Consider the following 24555-nt stretch of genomic DNA (forward strand, 5'->3'; position numbering starts at 1 on the left):
AGAAATAGGTCCTTGCATATGTGGAAACTTGATCTATGACAGCTGTATTGCAGATGAAGAAAGGACTGTTCACTGAATGGCGCTAATACTTCTCGTTAACTTTTGGCAAAAAATGAAGTGTGATCTGCACCTCACACCAGACACAAAAATCAATTCCAGATGCATTAAGAGCCTAAATTTGAGAGCCAACTTTTCTGTTAATTTTTGGAGAACATATAGAACATATACATTGCTTTATGAACTTAAGATTGAGGACTTTTTTAAACAAGACATTAAAAATGCAAACATAAATGCAAAAGTGCAATAAATTTTATTGCTATAGAGTTTAGAACTTATGGTCATCAAAAGATACCGTAGGGCTTCCCTGGTGGCACAGTGGTTGAGAATCTGCCTGCCAATGCAGGCGACACGGGTTCGAGCCCTGGTCTGGGAAGATCCCACATGCCGCGGAACAACTAGGCCCGTGAGCCACAATTACTGAGCCTGCGCGTCTGGAGCCTGTGCTCCGCAACAAGAGAGGCCGCGATAATGAGAGGCCCACGCACCACGATGAAGAGTGGCCCCCCGCCACTTGCCGCAACTAGAGAAAGCCCTCGCACAGAAACGAAGACCCAACACAGCCATAAGTAAATAAATAAATAAATAAAGGAGTTCCTTTAAAAAAAATAAAATAAAATAAAAAAGATACCATAAAGAAAGTGAAAACATGATCTGCAAAATGGGTGTGGCAAATTTTATTTTCCGAAGATGGCTGCAACAATATCTCCCATCCCACATGCTCTTTTAGAACCTTGCCACTCCCCATCAAGAAGCAGAATCTACGTCCTCTGCCCTTGGACCTGGCAGGCGCTTGTTGGCGCTTGCCTTGACCAATAGGGTACAATCAAAGTGATGATATGTGACTTCCAGGTCTAGGTCATAAAAATGCCATACATGTTAACCTCCATCCCCTGCTTCTGGCCTCCTCCCCCCCTCCCCACCTGCACTTTGCAGGTGACACATTGCTGCTTTCTGGTTCAGACCCTCGCCTTCACCACATCTGATATGCTAATATTTGCCTGGGCTTGGTTTCTCCAGCTGTCTCAGCAAGACCCTCCCCCAACACCACCTGGCCTAGGCCTTACTTGGGGCATATACTTTCACAGGCTGCAACTTGAGAGGTGGAGAGAAGCACAGAAAACAGAAAACGGAAGTCAAAGGCATATCCAACTTCCATTTGTGCTGAGGAATGGGGTAGAGAGGGATGGTCTGGAGTAAGTGCACATGAGAACACTCAGAGTGGGGGGCCCTGTCCCCACCACTGCCTGGTACTGTCCTCCAGAGTCATGCCCAGTAAGGGTGGAAAAGGTTGGGACTTAGAGAGTTCAGTTCTTGCTCTGCCCCTGATGTGCTGTGTGAATCTGGACATGTCAGTTTGCCTCTCTGGGCCTCAGCTTCCTTAACACCAAGGTTCCTCTGTTTGTTGTTTTCATACATATAATAACTAGCAAGGGGCCTGATATATGGAGTAGATGCTCCATAAATGCAGTTGAAGGCATGGTCTCTTGCCCTGCCCCCCGCATATTTCCTACCTAGCAAACTTCTGCTCATTCATCAAGACCCATCTCGTGTATCACGCCTGCAGGACGTCTCCCCTGTGACTCATAAAGCTACCTGGGGCTCTCCATGCTTCTCTCCCTCACAATATGGAACTCTGCCTCCTATCTCAGCTACCCCTGACTGTGAGCCCTCTGAGAGCAGAAATCATGTCGGAACCACCCCTGCATCCAGAAGCCAGCCCCAGGCCTGGCACAAAGCAGGCACCAGGAAATGGCTGCCAAACTGATTATTTAATCAGCACATAATGAAATTTGTTCCTTTAAGATGACCCAGGGCTTCCCTGGTGGCGCCGTGGTTAAGAATCCGCCTGCCAATGCAGGGGACACGGGTTCGAGCCCTGGTCCAAGAGGATCCCACATGCCGTGGAGCAACTAAACCCCGTGCGCCACAACTACTGAGCCTGCGCTCTAGATCCCACGAGCCACAGCTACTGGGCCTGCGTTGCGCAACTACTGAAGCCCACGTGCCTAGAACCCGTGCTCTGCAACAAGAGAAAACACCACAATGAGAAGCCCGCGCACCGCAACGAAGAGTAGCCCCGACTCGCCGCAACTAGAGAAAGCCCGCGCGCAGCAACGAAGACCCAACACAGCCAAAAATAAATATATATATATATATATATATATATATATATATATTTTTTTTTTTTTTTTTTTTAAAAGATGACCCAGAGGGGTCCATTCTGGCTGACGGCCACTCAGCATGCATTACCGGCCAGACTGGGAAGTGAGCCCCCAGGCTTCTTTGAGATTCCTGTGAGTGAGGCCAGTCACCAGACTGTTGGGGAAAGTCCTCGGCTTCCAGACAGCTGTTTTCTCAGCTGATCTCATGATACACATGAGCAGCGGTCCCCAACCTTTTTGGCACCAGGGATCGGTTTCATGGAAGACAATTTGTCCATGGACGGGGGAGGGGTGGTGATGGTTCAGGTGGTAATGCGAGCGATGGGGAGTGATGGGGAGCGACAGATGAAGCTTCGCTCTCTTGCCTGCTGCTCACCTCCTGCTGTGCAGCCCGGTTCCTAACAGGCCACGGACTGGTCCAGGCCCAGGAGTTGGGGACCCCTGCACGCGAGTGTCTCATGTATTCTTTTATTTTCCAATATTGGCAATATTCCAATAGTGCTATACTTTTTTCTAGTAAGATCTATAGACATATATGAGGATATTAATTTTCATCAATGCCGATTTAAATGCATATTCATACCTTTCATGCCTTAGTCAAACGGCACAGGGTAAACTCTCAGTTATCTGCATGTGGATTGTCCATGACTCCCAGGTGGCTTTCCTGGTCCTCCTGGGCCACCTTCCCCTTATTGTCTGATGCTAAGGACTCAACCTTTCCAATTTAACCTGAACCAAAAGAAATCTGATGTCCTGAGGCTTGCTCACACACCTCTGGCCTGTTCCAGTCCAGTCTGGCCCAGTTCAGCTGAACTTGAACTGAACTCAGACAAGAGGCAGCCCATGAACCAAGCTGTAGCCCCTCAACAATCCCCACTGTGGGAGCCAGTCTGTCCCTGCACCCCTCTACTTGCTTCCTCATTTTCAAACAGTTCAGCCTAGGACTCTGTGTTCCAGAAAGACCCTTGGGGCTGCAGAGTGGAGATAGGCAGGAGAAGGACAGACTGAGGCAGGAGACCAGTGTCTCAGTTGCTATGATGCCTGGCCCTGGATCCCTTGGTCCACCCCCAAATTCTAGGGTGGCCACAGGAAACAGTTCCCATACCTGCTGACAGCTTCCCACCCCAAGCAACATCCTCTATTTTCTGCCCAGGGAAGAGAAGTCTTTCCCAGGAAACTGCTCTGCCCTACGGACACCTCCAGGGCCCCAGGGAGACTGAGCTTTATTGTTTTTTCTCCTCACTTTTGCCACTGCCTGATTTACTCTTAGGATCACCCTCCAAAACCTGTGTGCATCCAAGTTCTTGTATCAGGATCTGCTTTTGAGGGAACCCAAAAGAATATGCCCCGGGAGGAGGCTGGTGCAACCGTGCGGGGAAGAGGTGATAAGGGCCTAACTAAGGAGAGGGGTTGTGAGGATGCAGAGAACTCGTTGATCCCAGAGAAGTTTTAAAGATAGAATGGATGGGACCTGGCAACTAATTAGATATAGGGGACAGGGTGGGAAAAAGGGAAGAGGCAGGAGTGACTCCCAAGTTTCTAATTCAGGCATCACCTTTACTGTGATAAGAAACGATGAAGAAGTAAATTTGGCAAAGAAAGATTTGAATGGATTACAATTTCAAATTTTATATATATTATAGTTAATCCTCATACCAACCTTGTAAGATGTTCATAAATATATTGATTTCCCATAATGTCAAAAAGAAAAAAGGGATTTAAAGTGGCTTATAAGATTTTATAAAAATACAAGATGGTGGATCTATAGCATTGAATATCAATCAATGGAATGTTAAAGGCAGTTGTTAAAATGATGATGTAGAATATTTAATGCCTTGGAAAGATGTTTACAGCATTTTATTAAGTTAAAAAATCAGCCCACAAGAATATTTATAGATGAATGCTAACTGTGGGAGTATGTAAGTGCTTGGGTACATATAGTGGATTTCAACTGCAGACCACTCAGATGTACCAAAAAGGTGGTAACATTATTTTTTGGCTAAATTTACTTCTGTTATGAACCCCCATTCTGTGAGGTGGAAACTTAATCTCAGACATTTCTGGGTCCTCCACCCAAACAAAACACCCCCTCTTTTCCCCTGTTCCTACAGGTAGGTCTTCAAGTGTCATCTGTCCACAGTGGTGTCCCCCTGAGACATCCCAACAGCCTGCCCAAGCCCTGGCTGTCAGTCCTCACTGAGCACTTCCTGGTCAAGCCTTATTCCCGACTATGTGACCCTTCAGTTCCAGGCAGCTTTCTTAGTTACTGCAGGGCCCCTGTGGTGGGCAGAAAAATGTCCCTCCCCGCCCCCCAAGACATATTCACTTTCTAATCCAGAACCTGTGACTATTACCCAATATGGCAAAAGATGCATATTGCTTATAGAGCAAAATATGTGATTAAGATAAAAATCTTTTAAAAAAAAAAATCTGGTCCCATAATTTCAAAGAGGAGGAAACTGAGGTCCAAAGAAATGAGTTCCCTTACCCCAGATCACCCCTAAGGGCTCCTGATTTTTCCTCTTCCCTTCTTCTCATCAGAATAAAATATAATGGGGCAGGATAATATAGAAAAGTGCTACCAGTGGATACAATGAATTCATTTATAATGTCATCATTAACTGAGCACCTATATACCCAATGCCCTGCTAAGCCCTAGGGGTGGAGGACCTCTGCCTTCACTGATCTTAGATGCTAGTGGAAAGAAGTATCTTCCATCACCTTTTAAAAATTGGTCTCCTGTATCCAGAAACTCTAAATATGCATCTCCAACCCATCAGAGGCCAATAAAATGTTCTATTTCTTTTATTCTGCACATATTTTACGTATTAATTGGGTGCCTCAACCCAGGCAGAGATAAACTGAAAGAAAGGCCGTGAGTGACTCTTGAACCCTGCCTTGTTCAGCTCCTCTTTGGTTCCTTACCTAGGCAGACATGGAGAGATGAGGTACACGGATACACACATGGATGGAGAGGATAGAGAGCAGAAGACTGAGATGTTTATTTTAGTCTCACCTAAGAAATTTTTAAAAATTATTTATGGGTTTATATTATAATTTATTGATGATTTGCTTAGTTTAAATTGTTATATGTATTTGTTTATAATTTTCATCTTACGTATTTTTGAAATTGTGTTTATTTTTATCTTATTTATAAGGTAAGTTTTTTATTGAGATAATTGACATATATGTTTCAGGTATAAAACGTAATGATTTGATATTTGTATTGATATGTATTGCGAAATGATTATCACAATAAGTCTAGTTCGCATCCATCACCACATGTAGTTACAAAATTTTTTTTCTTGTAATGAGAACTTTTAAGATCTACTCTCTTAGCAACTTTAAAATATGCACTACAGTATTATTAACTATAGTCACCATGCTGTACATTACAACCCCAGGACTTATTTCGTAACTGGAAGGTTTTTTTTTTTGTTTTGGCTGCGTGGGGTCTTCATTGCTGTGTGTGGGCTTTCTCTGGTTGCGGCGAGGGGGGGCTACTCTTTGTTGCGGTGCGCAGGCTTCTCATTGCAGTGGCTTCTCTTGTTGTGGAGCACGGGCTCTAGGAGCACGGGCTTCAGTAGTTGTGGCACGCAGGCTCAGTAGTTGTGGCACACGGACTTAGTTGCTCCGCGGCATGTGGGATCTTCCCGGGCCAGGGCTCGAACCCATGTCCCCTGCATTGGCAGGTGGATTCTTAACCACTGCGCCACCAGGGAAGCCCATAACTGGAAGTTTTTACCTTTTGATCTCCTTCACCCATTTCTCCAATGCCCCCCACTACCCTCGCCCCTGGCAATCATTAAACTGTTCTCTGTATCTATGAGATCTATTTGGGGGATTTTTTATTTGTTTTAGTTTCCACATATAAGTGAGAACATACAGTATTTGTCTTTCTCTGTTTGACTTATCTCACTTAGCATAATGCCCTCAAGGCCATCCATGTTGTTGGTTTGACAAGATTTCATTCTTTTTTATGTTTGAATAATATTCCATTATATATATATCACATTTTTTTTTAATCCATTCATCCACTGATGGACACTTAGTTGTTTCCATGTGTTGGTTATTGTGAACAATGCTGCAATGAACATGGAGGTACAGATATCCTTTCAAGTTAGTGGTTTCATTTTCTTTAGATAATACCCAGAAGTAGAATTGCTGGATCATATGGTAGTTCTATTTTTAATTTTTTGAGGAAGTTTCATACTGTTTTCCATAGTGGCTGCACCAGCTTACATTCCCACCAGCAATGCACAAATGTTCCCTTTTCTCCACATCCTCGCCAACACTTGTTATTTCTTGTCCTTTTGATAATAGCCATTCTAACAGATGTGAGGTGATATCTCATTGTGGTTTTGATTTACATTTACATTAGTGATATTGAGCACATTTTCATATACCTGTTGGCCATCTGTATGTCTTCCCTGGAAAAATGTTTATTCAGATCCTCTGCCCATTTTTAAATACGATTGTTTGGGGTTTTTTTCTGAGTTGTGTGAGTCATTTAATATGTTTTGAATATTAACCCCTTATCAGATATACGATTTGTAAATATTTGCTCCCATTCGATAGGTTGCCTTTTTCATTTTGCTGGTAGTTTCCTTTGCCGTGCAGAAGCTTTTAGTTTGATTTAGTTTCACTTGTTTATTTTTGCTTTTGTTTAAGAGAAGGATCTTGAGAGAAGGAGTTTATCCTGGATTATCCAGATGGGTCTTAAGAGCAATCACGTGTATCCTTATGAGAGAGAAGCAGAGGGAGATTAGACAGCCATGACAGAAAGGTGCAGCCACAAGCTAACAAAGGTTAAAAGCCACTAGCAGCTGAAAGAGGCAAAGAGCAGATTCTCCCCTAGAGCCTCCAGAGGGAATGAGACCCTGCCAGCACCTTGATTTCAGCCCAGTGAGACTTATTTTGGACTTCTGGCCCCCAGAACTGTAAGAGAATCAATTTCTGTTGCTTTAAGCCAGCAAGTGTGTTGGCAATTTGTTACAGGAGCCACAGGAAGCTGATGCAGCTACACACCAGGTGCACTGTGATTGTACTTCTTGTGTGTGAGCCACAGGAACCCAGGTGCTAGCTCTCCAGCATGCACCGTGACCTCCAGGGGCCCAGGACCTCCCTCCACCCCCGCCCAGCCTCTCCAGGGCCGTGGAACATTCCACGAGGCTCTATGGGCCCAGCTGCTTGTACTTCTTCAGTCATCTCTGCTCTGCTATCCAGAATCTCAGAAGGCTGCAAGATAGTCAAGTGCCCGGACCTCTCAGGTTGTGCTGAGAGAGGGGACACAAAGTGGTGGGGTTGTGGAGGGAGACGACGTAGGACCCCTTCTTAACACCTGCAGTTCCTCGCCTTCCCTCCAACTCTCCCGCTCTGCTCTCCTTTAGAATACTCCCTGTCTGGCCTGGAATCTGGGTTGCTTGACTCCATCAATTCTTCCAAATGTGGCGCTTATACTCAAACCTCAAAAGCCAAATACTTGCTTCCTTTATTATCTGCATTCCACTGTGGCATGAAGGTTTGATCCCCTCGCAGCCTGGGCAAGGGCATGGAATTAAAGGAACTATGGAGGAGGGAAAAATAAACATTTACTAGCTCAATTACGTATATATATATATAATTTATATTAAAATATATTTATATATTTTATATGAAATATGTATTTAAAATATATTTTAAAATATATGTGTGTTATATTATATATGAAATATATAAAATATATATATATTAAAATATATTTTTTTAATATGTAATCCAAAAGAAATACTACCAAAAAAGATTAAAAGTGGTTATCTTTGGGTCACATATATTTTCTTCCTGGTGCTTTACATGTCCATTTCCCAAAATATCTAACATTAACATGTATTATTTTTGTAATTGAGGAAAAACTATTATTCTAAAGAACTTATTTAAAGGGCATAACATTTAAAAAACTTTTAAAGTAGGCATGGGAAGAACCAAGCACAGGAATAAAGCTTCAAGCACCTAAAGATGGATGAGTTTGCTCTGGGAAGGACACAGGTTTTGCTTTCGGCTTCCCAGCAGCCAGTGAGCATGAGAAGCTCGGCCACGGTGCTCATGAGATTGAAACAGACCAACTGCTCAGAAGGACTGCTATTCTTAGGCCTAAAAGCAGACAGGCATTTCTGCCAAGATCTGTTAGACACATACTCTTCATCTGCTTTTATACAGAGAGGAAACTGAAACTGAGTGGTAAAATAAATGTCTGGCCCAGTGATGCAACTACAAAGAGGCGGAGCTGGTATTTGAACCCATAAAATAACTCTGCAGAGTGAGCCTTCTAAAACATGAGTCATAGGAGAAGGTGGTCAAAAAGTACAAATTTCCATATAGAGGATAAACAAGTCCTGGTGATGTAATGTTACAGCATGGTGACTATAGTTAATAATACTGTATTGGGGCTTCCCTGGTGGCGCAGTGGTTAAGAATACGCCTGCCAATGCAGGGGACACGGGTTCGAGCCCTGGTCCAGGAAGATCCCACATGCTGCGGAGCAACTAAGCCCGTGCGCCACAACTACTGAGCCTGCGCTCTAGAGGCCGCGAGCCACAACTACTGAGCCCACACACCACAACGACTGAAGCCTGCGCACCTAGAGCCCGTGCTCCACAACAAGAGAAGCCATCGTGATGAGAAGCCCACACACAGCATCGAAGAGTAGCCCCTGCTGGCCACAACTAGAGAAAGCCCGCGTGCAACAACAAAGACCCAAAGCAGCCAAAAATAAATAAATAAATTTTAAAATAATAATAATAATACTGTATTGCATATTTGAAAGTTGCTGAGAGAGTAAATCTTAAAAGATCTCATCACAAGAAAAAAAATTTTTGAGACTATGTATGGTGATGAATGTTAACTAAACTTACTGTGATACTTTGCAATGTATACATATATCAAATCATTATGTTGTACACTTAAAACTAATACAATGTTATATGTCAATTATATCTCAGTAAAATAAATCAAATCAAGTCAATTACATCATTCCTAGGCTCAAAACCTCTAAGGGTTCCTTAACTCATTCAGGGCAAAAAATCAAAGTCCTTACAATGATCTCTTAAGGCCTGGTAAACAGGTCCAGTAACTGCCCTGCCCTCATGCTCCTGTTCCCCTTCTTCACCCCAACTAGCCAGGTAGGCCCCACCTTAGGGCCTTTGCCCAGGCTGTTCCCCTGGCCAGGAACACACCCCCCATAGATTCATCTGTACGGCCAACTCCCTCACCTCCTTCAATCCTTGGTTCAAAGGTCCTCTTCTAAGGTGCCCTATACCAACCACCCTGTTTAAAATTGTAACCCACTCCCCTCCTCGCACCCCACACGCCCCCTTGCACTGCTCTGCTTTTATCCATAGTGCTTGTCACCTCCTAACGCTCGCTGTGCTTGCTGTTTGTCATCCGCTCCCTCTGCTAGAAGGCAAGCTCCACAAGGACAGGATTTGCGGCTTTTGTTCACTGATGTTACTTAGTGCTGTTTGCAGAACCTGCCACACTCTAGATGCTCACTACTTGTTGATGCTCAGAGAATGCTCCCCACGTTGCCCGGCACATAGTAAGTGCTCAGAGAGTGCAGCTCTATCTTGGAATGGTCAGGGGCAGGGCCACTTCCTAGGCATGTATTGCATTGGGTCAGGTCCTGCACTGAGCACTGGGGATGGGGATAAGCCTGTCCTCAAGCACTTCCCATTCTGATGGGGAACACATGCCAATAACATAAGGGGGATAGCAAGACAAATGTTTTAAGGTGTCAAGATAAGGTGGAATTCATGTGTCAAAAATCACCCCGGACACTTTCATATGGGTTTTCTCACTAAATGCTCATAAGACCTACAGCTAGGTATGAACAGCCCTACTTTACACCCAAGTAAACTGAGGCTCTGTGTGTCAGGTAATCTGCCCAAAGTCAGGTTAGTGAGTGAGTCATTTGGACTCAGGGAGATCTTGGGGGGTTGCAGCAGAGCTGGCAATTGAAGGGTGAGCAGGATAGTAACAGAAAGAGAAGGCTGGACTGCACATCCCAAGTGGCAAGGACAGCAAGATGTGGTGGCCTGGGGTGTGTTCAAGGGCAGCCAGAATCCGGTAGGGGCTGCTCTGTCTGGCTTGCCACTCTGGCCCATGCTCAGGTGGGGAAGGGGCCCAGGGACCCACCGGGGGATAGGATGTGCCAGGCTTCCTACCAAGATGGGGTGAAGCCTGTAGTCATGGAAACAGCCTTACCCTTGGCCTCAGCCCTCATGAGCAGGACTGGCTCCCTGACCCTGGCCTCCTTGGGTCTGCTTTACGCTTGCAGCTTCCCTGGGTTTGGAGCTCTTGCTCCTCAGCAGCCACCCTGGCCACTTGGTCAAGAGCCTGTAGAAACAACTTCCAGGCCCCTCCACTCAATCTGCTGTGAGCCTGAGGACCACTGAAAAGCAAGCCAGACCCTTTGCCCGTGCTCCTCAGCAGTTTAGGCTTAAATAGAGCAACTGGCCGCGTATATAAGGATAAAGATGGATCCTTCTATATTGAATTTTTTTTCTTTTAATTCTTGTGCTAAGATTATTATAATTTATATAAGAGCTAAGATTTATTGACCACTAACTATGCACTTTTACATTCTTTATTTAATTTCATTCTTGTAAAAACCTTACAAGATAGGAATTACCTCTCCCTTTTATTGAGGACCCTCGATTTATGCAAAGCCACTACTGATCAGTGACTGAGACTCAATCATTCATCCCCTCATCTTTTCATTTATTTACTCTTCATCCCTTTTTGAGCAGCCGCCCCACCCTGCTCCCACCCCATGCCAGTCTGAGAAAGTACCGGTGGCCTGTGACTCAGGTCTGACTCTTCATCAGGCATTCAGATTCTATCTCAAGTAACATTTATTGTGAGCCTTCAGTGTTGAGTGTACTGTCCATGGCTTAACATTTAATTCTCATAGCAGTGCACCAGAAGGGAATCTGCTGTCCCATTTTACAAGAAAGAAAACAGAGGCTCAGAAAAGGGAAGTGATTTGTGTCAGTCTAGCCCGCTGGTGAGGGGCAGAGCCCAGGATCCAACAGGGGAGAATCTTACATATTCAATTCCCACCTCAGGTTTCACATTCCAGCCTCACATTTATTCTCGGGTTCTTACATCCCTCTAGCTGGGTCCTGCGGTCTAATTCCTCTCAATTGAAACAGCCCTGAGATCTAATAGCCCAGCTCCCGGCAGGCTCTGCAGGAGAAAACTAGCAGAGGAAAGCAGTCTCTGCAGGCTCACACAGGGTTGGGGTGAGGTACCTCCAGGCTGGAAAAGGCCCAGGCAGCCCTGGCCATGGGTCACGGTCTCTCCCCTCTCCCCCTCAGGAAGGCCGTGCTAGGACGCTGTGAGTCCAACATGCTCCCCTGACTGTGCTGGGGTGCCTGCCTGACAGAGGGACAGCGTGGGAATTCAGGCTGGCCAGGGCTTTGGGAAAAACCGAGACCACCCCTCAGCCGGGTTAAGGAGGCTAAGGCCTGTGGAAGGGAAGGGGGCCTCTAGGATGGGAAAGGGGTCCTGAGAGAGGAAACGGGAGAGAAGAACACAGAAAAAACAAGGAGAGAGGGACAGAGAGGGAAACACAGATGCAAAGAGCAAGTAGAGGGAGAAAGGCAGAGGGAGGAAAAAGACAAAGCCAGAGGCAGAGAAACCGAAAAACAGCCACACAGAGAGAAAGGAGAGAGGGACATGGCGATAGAGGCGAGAATGGCATACAGAGAAAGAGAGAAGGGAAGAAGGATTCCTCCCACCCCCTGGCTGTGGAGGCAGGGAGAGGCCTTGGGCAGCTCCTCAGCTGGGGCTCAGCCTGCTGGACTCCAGGAAAGAGGCAGGGACAGCCCCCATCCGGAAGCAGTCAGGGTCCCTCCAGGAGGAGGGCGTGGGGAGGGAGTCAGACATGAGCCACGTCTGGAAAGAGGAAGCAGCAGAATTTTGCAAAGGCTGAGCTGGCAGTGGGCAGGGAGGTTGCACAGACCGGGTTCTCTGGTCTGGGATTTCTCAGCGGGCAGAGAGGACAGAGGTCCCGCCCCATCCGTCCCATCCCATCTGTCTTGGGCTCTGCAGGAGGACTGGGTGGGAATCTCAGAGAGAAGCCCACCCCCCGCCTCTTTGCAGGTGGAAAAGAGAGGCACCAGGTGGGAAAATGTGTAGCCCAAGGTCACAGGGTTTCCAGGTCTTCTATGAAGGCAGCACCTCTCCCTCATTCATTCATTTAGTCCCTCATTTATTCAACAAGCATTAACCTAGCACCTGCCACGCGCTAAGAAGCACCGTGCTAGGTCCTAGGGGTACGTTGATGGTTAGCACAGGCCTCTGCTCCCCAGAGCTCACAGTCTGACAACACGGTGCGCTAAGTGCTGTGGTAAAGGGAGACTCTGGGGTGTGGAAGCCGGTGGGGGCGTCCAAGGGCAGCTCCCTAAGGAGGGCTATCAGGGCAAATTGAGAGGTGAGTAGGAGCCATCCAGGAGGAGAGGGGAGGGAGAGCGTGCCAGGCAGAAGAAACTGAGCAAAAAAAAGTACAGATGCATCAAGGTCACAAAATTCAGCTCACTCTGCACTTTCACAAGGAAGCTATAATTATTTTGTTTGTTACTAATCTGACTTTCCTCCCTAACCACTCCTGCCTCGGTCAGCAGGAAAAAATTGCATAATGTCGTCTAACGTGGTTTCAATCTCGGTCTGATCTGATCATTTAAACAGTCTCTTTTGGTAATATTCGGTCTGCCTTGTATGAAAACGTTCCATTCCTCAGGTAGCTTCCACCCCCACCTGCCTCTCAGCTATGTGTGTGTAAAGGGGACCTTAATGTGAGCAACCAGGCAAGTACAGGATTACCTGGGAGAGGCAGATGCTGTCAGTACCGCCCGCTTCTCCAGGGCGACGCTGGGTTCCTCAAGGGAGGTCTCTAGCCAGGGCCACGCCCCCACTGGTGTAGCTGGCTCATCTGGCTCCACCTTGGCTTGTGGTGCCCATAGAATCACAGCCTCTGCCTTGTTCCCCATCTACCCCCTGCCCAGTCCTCTACCCTCCCGGGCCTCTTAGCTCACTGGCTCTTAATTTAGTCTCCTGGTCACTTGGAATTCAGGACAGCCCAGGGAAGCACATGCTCAGGCCTCCTTCTCTTGGACCACACTGTAAGTCCAAGTTTACAGGGTGGCATGCCCCTGTTGCTGCATGGTATTGCATAGAATGAATGTAGCATCTCCTTCTCTTGTACATTTTCCTCCAATTTTTCGCTGTTATTAACAATCCTGTAATAAATAGCTTTGTGCCGTCCTCTTTGGGCACATGTGCTGCTGTTTCTCTGGGGTAGATTCCAAGAGGTGAGTCGCTGGGTCAACTACACCAAGATAGTGCATTTTATAGTCTGATAGAGTCTGTCAGTCTGTCAGTTGGGCTCCAGAAAGGCTACACCAGCTTACATTGCCAGCAACTCTCATCAACATTGGATATCATCAATATTTTTCAAAATTCGTCCACCTTATAGGTGAAAACTAATTTCCATATCAACGTTCATTTTGAACTGGGGGAGATTGCCAGTGCAGGTGGAGAGGGAGATGTGGGAGGAGTCAGAGAAGGGAAGGTGGATAGCATGTAGAGTGGGAAGGGCTTGGACCTGTCTCTGGACACAGTCACGGCAGGGGAGCCTCGAGAAGGAGGAGCCCTCAGAAGCGACTGAGAAGGCAGAGCCTAGAGAAGAGGGAAGAAGCAGCTAGGGGAGGGGAGCCAATCATTGGCATTAAGTGGGTGTCTGAAGAAGGAGGGCATGTCTAGAGTACCCAAGACACTAAGAGGGCCAGCCGGTCAAGACCAAGTGAGAGGTGTCCACTGAATTTGACAAGGAGTTTGCGGGGGGACTTGGTGGAGAGCATGGTCAGTGGCGTGGTGTGTGCGCTAGACTGCACCAGGACGAAGCAGGAAAAAGATAAGGGACAGCGAAGCATGCAGCACTGCATCTGTAAGCACGAGATTGGTCCTATTGAAGTTCACCCGCCTGGAGGCTGGGCCCCACCTCCTGCGAGAAGCAGATGCAATCCTGCTTCTCCCTCCGTCCTCCCCTCTCCCCAGCACCCTCCCAATCCCCAGGTTCAGTAGGAGCCGTCCTACTGCTCCAACTAATAAGGTCTCTCATGGCCAGCGTTGTGGAGGAAGGGTATGGAGTACAACGTGATGATTTGAGATGAAAAATCTGAAGGGCCAGGCAATTCTCCCAACAAGTCCACTGTTTATCTGAAGCTTAAAGGTTATTAGAGGGTGTAGAAGAGGGAATAGTTTCATGGGGAAAGAACGAGAACAAAGAATTCCCCATGTGTTGTTCCTGACATAGAGTAACTTTGGTCACTGCCCTCTCTTCCCTGGGGACATCCTCCTCTTCACTCTCCCCAGATGTGGCACCCTCATGCCAACCCTAGGGGACCTCCATCCCAACACCAGTGATGACAGTCACAGATGAGTATTGGTCAGGCCTAAATTCTTCCCTCACAGTATCTCTTTTAACCCTCACAACAACCTGATGAAGAAAGTACAGGGTATCATTACCCCCATTTTACAGGTGAGAAAACTGAGACTCAGGGAAGTGAAATGACCAGCCCAAGATTACCCAGCCAGGAGGTTGCAGACACTGACTCCAAAGCCTCTGTGTGCTTCTAACTCCCACCTAGTCAGGCTCCCCTAAACCAGGCCCTTCAAATCTTGAGGTCATGTTGACCACCTGCTCTATCCTTGGGGAAAGCCCAGGCCTGCCCCTTTCCTCTCCACTTCCCCAGGTAGAAGTTCTGTTGTGCTTTAGGGAACAACGGGGCCAACATGATTGGGCGGAGATTTTTACTGGCTGTGTGACCTTGGGCAAGTCATTCCCCCTCTCAGGGCAATTGTTTTCTCCTCCATAAAGTGGGGATAATAATCTAACCTGCTAGCATGATGGCGAAGAGGAACTGAGTTGTACATGAAGGACCAAGTGACTTGTCTCATCCCAGAGAGTTCTGTTCGTTCTTTCCTCCAGTTTCCATTACCTGGACCTCCCCTAACCGTTTCCTGCCAGAGGCCTGGTCCTCTGCATGGAACTACCCAGTGATGGTCTTTCTGTGAGGTCTGAGCAAGGGCTCATGTTTGCTTTGGGTGACCTAGAATATCTCCCTGGTCCCTGATATTAGCCTCCCCCTAACCTCTCAGCCTAAGGGGCCCCTTGCCCCAAGATGCTGATGGACCCTGGAAAAAAATAAGGCTGGAGTCTCTTGGCTAATTCCAGGGTAACCACTGGGTCCTCATCTGAAACACGCACCTTGACTCGGAGGCTGACAGGCCAGCAGTACTTGATGGGTCTTCGTTCAATGTTCTCTGACTTGTTCGCTTGGAGGAGATTTCTCATGTGGGCACACGTTCTCACACACAAGCCTCGCTCACACTCTTATGCTCACAGTCAAGCCCACAGTCTCACGTACTCGTTGCCAAGAATATATACTCCAAGGAGTCGCCTACTACCAATTTAGCGGCTGTGGGAGGGGGCGGGGGGGGGGGGAGGTGGAGGTTGCCGTCGGCAGCCAGTGGGCAGGATACAGAATTCTGGGGTGTGGGAGGTGTCATGGTCCTGCACAAATGGGGTTCTGTTTCAGCCCCCACTCCAAAAAGGGCATGATGCTTTTAGCTGGAAAGGGCGTTGAGCTCCTCCCATTACAGAGGAGAAAACCTGTGCGATACAGGCTCGGGCTGGAGAGAGGGACGGGCTACATCAGCCATGCTCACGGGTGCAGAAATGGAGCCTTCATGGGTAACTTCTGCTGCAGGTGGACACGACTTGGGTCAGTTCTGGGTTCCCTCAGACAATTGAGGGCTTTCCCCCTCCCCTCCTACCTGGGGCGATGGAGTTCTGGAGGTGGGTAGGGTGCATAGTGACAAGGCGATGGCAAGGGCCACCTGTCCTTGGTCACTTTCGTTCCACAATGGCAACCCCCACTGCTCCCTCATTTCCACTGGTGGCTCTGGTCACCAACATCTCTCCCCACTGGCATCCACTGAAGGGCCCACATTCCCATCTGATCTAAGACCCATCTTAGATCTGGGCAAAAGGGGCACCTGCCTGGGCCTTGCACTCTAAAGGTTCGTGCATATCACAGAGGCTGAAATGCAGATACATAGATATAGTCTGGTAAGAAATTATTTTGGAAATCCACTAACTGATTGAGCAAACAAAAAGACCAGAAATGGAAGTAAGAGACAAATTGCCCCCATCCCCGCCAGGCCAGAGGCCCCAGGGCTGAGAATACATCACTGTGTGAGCATCAAGCATTCCTGTGTCAGACAAGCTGAGGTGTCAGGAGGCAACCAGGCGTTGGAGAGGTGGGCCCCTCCTCACCCTCTCACATACCCAAGTGGGCTCTCAGCTTGCCCCCAGCATGCCTGGACCCCTTGGCTCAGCACTACCGGCACCATTAACTTCACAGCAAATCTGAGCACCCCTTGGAGGGGCTTTGATGCAGTAATTAAGTCAGGGCCAACAGGAGGGATGGTAATTGAGTGCAGGGAAGTGAGGTAGCAGCTTCAAGGTCCTGAAGAAAAACAAAAGCACAGAGGCATTCATGCGGGGCCTGGCCAAAGCTCTGGGGTTGGCAAGGGGAAGGCGAAAGGAGTCCCAGCTGTGGCCTCTTCCCAGACTCACCGAGCCTCAGAGCTGGAGGTCCCAGCAGCCTCTGTATAGCTGAGCAGGCAGGCCCAGAGGGAAGCAGGGACTCCTTCAAGAGCACACAGCTGAGCTGGAGTAGCAGCCAGGTCTTTGGTAAGTGGGCTCTGCCTACCTGTCCAAGTACTGCAAGAGCCCTAGAAGCTCTAGGGCTGTGTCTTGCTGCCATGTGGCTGCACTTGGTTTCTTCATCATAACATAGTGGTGTTAATGAGACCAAGGCACTGAGCCTCCCCTTGGCCCTAAGCTGGGCCCGTCATTTCCTGACTACAGCTCCCATCCCCAAAGACAAGTATAATCTTAAGAATACTTGGTCGAACTAGTAGATTCAGCAAATAGATTTCCTGCTGGCTAAACTACTTCCATCTCACCTGACCCATCCCCCCCCAAACCCCCAGACCCACACAAGGGAGCAGGCAGCCCAGGTCACATCTCAGGATGATCTATCAGCAGCTTGGGAGCAATTCAAGGACAGGACCTGGGTTGCACTCCTCCCTGGGTCCCAGCACCCAGCATGGAGCTTCTCACAGAGGCCTCAAGGGCACCTGGTGAATGAATGAATGAATGAGTGAATGAATGAATCACATCTCTCTTGCCCGGAATAATATCCTCATACCTGACATGGCACAGTGCCAGGAGAGACGTGTAGGATGGATGGATACATGATGTGCAGAGTGTCCTCCCTTTGTCCCTCCAGCTCTGTTCTCCACCTTTCCACACCCTGCTCTGGGCCCCAGAGGCTGACCTGAAGGGACTGCATCACTGGCTCAAGTGTCCTATGGCCTCTGGCTGGGTCAGCTGATGGGGAGCCCAGGAGGAGGGGGAGGGAGAGGAAGGGAGGAAGCCGCTGGGGACCTTACTGCTCAGGCTCCTCTCTGTGTGGTGCCTCAGATGGGCGGACACATCTCTTGACAAAGGGCAGAGCTCTTGTCAGGTCCTCTCTCCCCAGGTTCCATTAACATCTCCTCCCTCACCCCTCAGGCTCCAGGTACTATCCACCTGGCTGCTCCTAATGCTCAGGCACTGCGGGGTCCTGTGTGGTTTCCCTTCACACACACACCCCCATCTTTATAAACTGTCTCTTTATTAAGCCCACCTTGAATTAGCCTGAATGAAGTGTGAACCTCTTTTCTGCTGGGACTCTGTCTGATACACATGGGTAACTGGTTAGATGATTGGATGGATGGATGGATGGATGGATGGATGGAAGAATGGAACTAGTATAATGTAGTCGTTAAGAGCCCAAGTCTTGTAGCCTGGATGTGTATCCTAGCTCTACCACTTACTAGATATCTGAACTTGGACAAGTTATATAATATCTCTAAGATTTTTGTTTTCTCAGCTGTAAAATGGGAATAAAAATAGTAACTTACAGGGCTGTTGTGAGGATCGAATGTGATAATAAAGCAAAGAGTTGAGCATCTTGCTTGGCACACAGTTGGTGCTCAGTAAATGGTCACCTTGCCACCATGGCTGGCGGGTCAGATGGTAAGACGAGGGCTCGCATGCTGTCCTTGGCTTGAGCCACCTGAAGTTCATGAACAAGGAGGTCAAGCCAGGTCTGGGTGTAAAACATCTGTGAGTTCTTTCCCTGGGGGCCACCAGATTCCCTCTCTTCCCTGAGCCTGGCTATGGACAGCGCTAGCGCCGTTCTCCCTCCTGCCCTCAGAGCTGGGTGGGCAGACAGCTCTCTCTGCTGGGCATGCCCGTGGCTTGGTCCTCTTCCTCTGGAGTTGGGGGAGGGGAGCATGGCTGAGTCCTCGGTGACATAAGTGACTATGGCAGTTCAGGGGAAGCCTCTAGACACTGCAGCCCCCTAGCAAGCTTCCCACTCCCACCTTTAGGAGGCCCCATAAAGGTCAAGAGCTGCAGGGCTTTCTCTTAAGGGGCATCCCAGAATATGAGCCCCCTGGTGAGGCTGAGAGGGGTCCCCAGAATCTCCCCCTTTAGAGGCCTGCCTGAGGCTGGGCAGCGAGTACTCTCCCCGGTCACCAGGAGGCCATCCTCCCACCCGAGAAGAGCAGCCCTGGACCCTCTGCCCCCTCACTTGGAGCCTGCAATGCCCACGCACGGTGCAGCTACACACGCTCCCTCCCACCCCTACAGTCAGTGAAAGTTCACTGAGGCCCCCTCTGAGCCAAGGACCACCCCAGGCACGGGGAACGCAGATGAGGCAGATGTGGTACCAGCCTTCTGTGCACACAGCACACATCCAGAGGCGGTCACAGCAGGAAACAGGTGCATTCAAGCCCCCCCTTTATGGATGTGAACAGTGAGTCCCAGAGAGTGGAGGGACATGCCCAAGGCCACCCAGCACTTGGGAGCAGAGCCTATTCCAGCCCGGGATTCCCAAGCACCAGACCACTGTCCTTCCACCTCCTGAGTCACTATGAGTTGCAGGGAAGGAGACAAAATGGATTGTGGCTTGAGGTCAGGAAACTGAAGGGCTTTGGAAACTGACCTGAGTTCAAGGCCTGGCCCTACTGCCGACTTGCTGGGAGGAGTTGGCGGATCACCTGATCTCACTCGGCCTCAATTTCCTCAGCTTTGAAATGAGAATAATTCCTTCATTGCAGAGGATTCCCGCGAGACTATAGCAAGAACATCCTAAGATGTGCCTGAATAACATGTATTCGGTTGAACTGTAAGAAATTGTCATTTTTTTGAATAATAATTTCACCTAATAATTATCATATTATCAAATGATAATAAATTATAATTTATTATTTATTAACTAGCATAATCATCATCAACCACGTGCCTCTCGTACATATTATTTTATCTCTCAGCCTCCTCACCCCCATCCCCACAAAATAAAACAGAGATAATATGCAGAGCGCTCTGTGTGAGACCTGGCATATAGTAGGTGCTCACTAAAGTTTCCTCCTGCTCCTTCCCCTCCTCATGCAGGCACTTCTTCCGTGGAAGGCTACAAGAGAGCCTGTCCTCTTTTCTGAGTATCACAGCCCCATGGAGATGAAAATGAAATTGTGATTGAGACATGGGAGAAGAGTAAATAAAGATCTAAAATCATCTTCTCAGAAAAGTTTAAAAAGTTAAAAGAAAAAGAAACACACACACACACACACACACACACACACACACACACACACACACACACGGTCATGTTTTTAAAAACATGCACAGTGCAAAACCTGCACAGTGAAACCCTATCAAGTCATGATGGGCTCAGGGACAGGAGACCAGAACACTGTGGATGGAGCCTCTCCCCACTCCACTCCGTCAACCCTCTCCCAGACTCCCCGAGGAGGATTTAGCAAGAAAGTCAGTTCATTGTGTTCTAGGTCACAGCTGAGCAAACAACCAAAATGTCCTTTTGGCAGCTGGATGCCACGTGGAGCCACAGCAGAACTGAATATTCCAGATCTGGGAGGACCCCAGCGTCTCTAAGTCCAGCCTCCTGCCTCTAGATGGGTAGCTCTCACACTCTGAGGGCAGAGGCTGGTGCTCTCCCAGGATGCAGATGCCACCCCACCTCTAATGCTGCCTGCAGGGCTTTCTCTCAGGCCAGTCAGGAAGTCCTTCCTTTTGTCCCACCACAGCCCTTCCTTCCTTTATCCATTAATCAATAGCCCCTGACAACATCTCTATGGCGGCCTCATGTGTGCTGGTAAAGGGGACCCGAGGACCAACAGAATGGCCCGTACACTCCCCATCTGTCTCACTGGATTGTCGTTGCCTGTTTAGCATCAATCTCCCCACCAACTTGATCCCAGGTGAGGCTAGACCCAGGTGAGGCAGGACCCAGGTGACACAGGGCGCATGGAAAATACTCCCTAAATAGCTGTTCAATGTTAAATGAATGGGTAAATGAATGAATGAATAGCCATGCTCCAGAGGAACAAGATGCTCACTGCTTCACAGGGAGCCCATGTCTCTGGAGGGAACAGGTTGGAGGTGGTGAACAGCTGACCCCCTAGGTCTCCTTCTGCCACTGGGGAGGCGCTATCCATTGGAGAGGCCACAAGCCTTCCCACACACGCCTGGGCTCCAAACCAGGTGCTGGGGGATCCCCAGGTCTGGAAATTCCCCTGTGCATGGCACTGGGCTTTCCGGTTCCACCCCACCACTCCCACGGGTCTGGACATTCTCAGCACCATTTCTTAGAAGGAGATATTGGCTTGTGAACGGGAAGTGGCCGTGTAAACAAGGGGGAAAGGCCCTGACTGAAGAGCCAAGTTCTCCAGGTTCCGATCCCCACTGCAGCAATTACAGGCACGGGCTGCAGGGTCGGACAGACCTGTTTTCAACTCCAGCTCTACCGTTTAGGAGCTGTCAGATTTTTGGCAAGTCAGTCACCTCACTGAGCCCTGGTTTCCTCTTTTTAAGAAGGGATTATAGTATCTGCCTCAGCAGATTCCTATGAGGATTATACGAGGAGCCAGTAGGGCTGATATTCAGCTGACCTACAAAGATTCTAACTTACTGCTTGGTAAATAGCTGCTGCTCAGAGCCCCCTGAGTGCCCCTCCCACCCAGCACATCACCCGCTGTCCCCATGATTCAGCAACTAAAGGGTTAACATCTGGCCCAGTAGAGGGTCTCCAGGGCCCTGGTGACCCTTCTGACTGGTTGGTGCCCATATTAAACTAATGGGTGTGAGTAAATGCTTTGTAAACTGCCAGGTGCTGGTTAATCCCCAGATGTCTTATGGGCAAGGCATGCTCTCCACTACCAAACTGAACTGAGTTCCGTTAAATCCATCCCAGGAATTGGCTCCCAGATGATCTGACCAGATGATCTGACCTCTGCCCAGATGATCCAGGCAGTTTCCATACCCAGTCTGTCCCCTGTCTGGCAATTCTCTAACTCCCCCAATCCATCCCTCTCACTCCTCTGCTAAGCTGGCACAAGCTCCCCACTGGCTTCTGGACTCCAGTGGCTTCCTCCATTTCATTCTCACACTGGACAGAGCCACTTCCAAAAGTAGGGGTCTCTCTTTGACCCCTCGATGAAATGTCCACCGTGACTGACATCCCTCAGTGACGGCTGTCACAGCTGGGGTTCCTGGGGAAGGAGATTTTGAGACGCATATTTGCTAGCAGGAGGTTTATTGGGGATTGATCTCAAGATGAATACCTGTGTTGGGGGGTAAATGAAGCAGGACTAGGCAGAGGGACAAGTTAGGCTGTTATGCGGACCCCATGAAGGTCTCAGCCCATCTCTAGGGAGCTCTGGAGCTGGAATGACTTTTCACAATTGTGCCGAGTTGAGGCGAGGAGCCCTTTATCCCCCATACGGAGCAGTCATCGGATGCAGGCTGGGCCAGGGAGGGGGAGTGACATTAGATGAGGAGGGTCTCCTAAGGCAATGGCAGGAAGGGGAGTCTCAGTGGCCAGCTCTCAGCCATCGGAGGGGTGAGTGAATGCTCCAGGCTGAGGGGGGAGGCGCCAGCATCTGGGGAGTGCGCCGTAGCACCCTCTACAACGGTGCTTTGGGTCAAGTAGATTCTCAGGAAGGTTTTTGTACAGGATGAAAAGAATCAGCCTCCACTGCCTCAGGACAAATTTTGAATGTCTATTTAGCACATGAGGCTCTTCATGGTCTGCTCCTAACATCCTCTACACTCCACTCTCTTCTCTCGCCCCTCCCCACTTGCTCCCAACTTTCTAACCATATTGTGCTTCTTGCAGTTTCCCAAGCTCAACATGCTATTTCACACCTCTCTGCTTTTGCACATGTTATTTCATCTGCCTGGAATGCCTTGAAATGGAAAAAAGAAATCCTTTTCTCTTCTTCCAGCCCCTTCCTACTCCTCCATCAAGACTCTGGCTGAATTCTGCCTCCCCTAGGGAAACCTTCTACCACCGACAGGCTGGTACTTTTCTTTTCCCTCTTCCAGGCTTTGCACTTACTGGCTGCCATTCCCTGAGACTCTCCTACTCAGGTGCCACAAATGCATCCTGAGTAATCTAGGGCCCTCGTGGCACCTGGCCCTGTGGCTCTGAGCCTGGATGAAGATATCATGCAGATCAGCACCCAACACCTGTACCCTGGGCATGGCGGGGGCACAAGGTTTGGGGGAAGTAGTAGAAGGCACCGAGGCGAGCCCTGAAGTCCAACCCCCTCAGCATAGAGATGGGGAGACTGAGGCCCCAAAAGGGGACAGACTTGCCCAAGGTGAGCCAATGCCAAATCCAGGACGAGGAGCAGGTAGGTCTCCAGGCTCTGCAGAAGGAGGGCAGGCACTGTTATATCTGTCTCACAAAAGAAGAGACCAAGGTCCAAAAAGAGGCAGAAACTTGCTAGGATCACCAAGAGAGTCTGCGACAGGCCACCTCTCTGGCTTGGGCTCCCTCATGGCTGCCTGGGCCCAGAGGCCTCTCTGGAGGAGTAGGAGCCAGGAACCTGATCCCCACCCCTAGCGAAACCGGAATGAGTCACACTTCCTGAGGCCACTGGGCAGCGTCTCCTGAGTGGAAAAGCCACCACATTCTCCCTGACCCTGTTTCATCTGTCAAAACCCAGAACTTCCAGGAAGGGAGGCCTGCAAGGCACTTATTATCCACCCGCTGTGAGTCTGAGGAAGAAACTGGGCTCAGAAAGGGGGAGTGGCTGCTCCAAGACCCCACCACGACCCCGGCCTGGCCTGGCTAGGCGGGCCTTGACCCCCAGCCCGTTCTTTCCCAGGAGAGACAAAGAGAGGCAGAAACAGACACCAGCTCAGAGGGGAGACCGCACTCACCTGGGAAAGTCGGGTGGTAGGGAGGAGACAGACACAACCACCTGGCAAACAGTGGCAGCCCTACCTCTCAACAGGTCGGAAGGAAGCCTTTGAGAAGTGGGAGAAGAAAGAGCTTGGATGGACTTCCCTGGTGGCACAGTGGTTAAGAATCCGCCTGCCAATGCAGGAGACACGGGTTCGAGCCCTGGTCCGGGAAGATCCCACATGCCACAGAGCAACTAAGTCCGTGTGCCACAAGTACTGAGCCTGCACTCTACAGCCCGCAAGCCACAACTACTGAGCCCGTGTGCTGCAACTACTGAAGCCCGTGAGCCTAGGGCCCGTGCTCCGCAACAAGAGAAGCCACCGCGATAAGAAGCCCATGCACCGCAACCAAGAGTAACCCCCGCTCACCGCAACTAGAGAAAGTCCGCACACAGCAACGAAGACCCACCGCAGCCAAAAAGTTAATAAATTAATAAATAAATTTATTAAAAAAAAAAGAAAGAGCTTGGATTTGCACACCCGCCAGCCGTGCTCCCATCGGACCCCGCTGTTCCCTCGGGCACCCCCTCCCAGACCCCAACATCCATCATCCCAGTTGCTGCACCCATTGGCCCTGCCCTGTGGCTCAGGGCACAGCATCAGACGCCTCTAACTTGATGCCATCTCTCCTGCCTTTGTGCCTTTGCACCTGCTGTTGTCTGCCCGGAATGCTGTCCCCTCCTTGTCTCTCTAACTCTAACTCACCTTTTATTTCTTCAGCTGAGGCTTCTCTGAGAGGCTTCCCAGGTCCTCCCCTGTGGCCTTTCCTGCTCCTTGGAGCAGATCAGATGCCACCTGCTCCAGCTTCTACCAGCCCAGGTGCCTCCTTCCCTCTGTCTCAGTGCAGGTCATGCTCTGGTCACTGCCTGTGTCTGCTTCCCCCAAAAGGCCAGAAGCCTCTAG

This window comes from Balaenoptera borealis (assembly GCF_965194805.1).
Source record: "Balaenoptera borealis genome assembly, chromosome: 11".
Taxonomy (NCBI): Eukaryota; Metazoa; Chordata; class Mammalia; order Artiodactyla; family Balaenopteridae; genus Balaenoptera; species Balaenoptera borealis.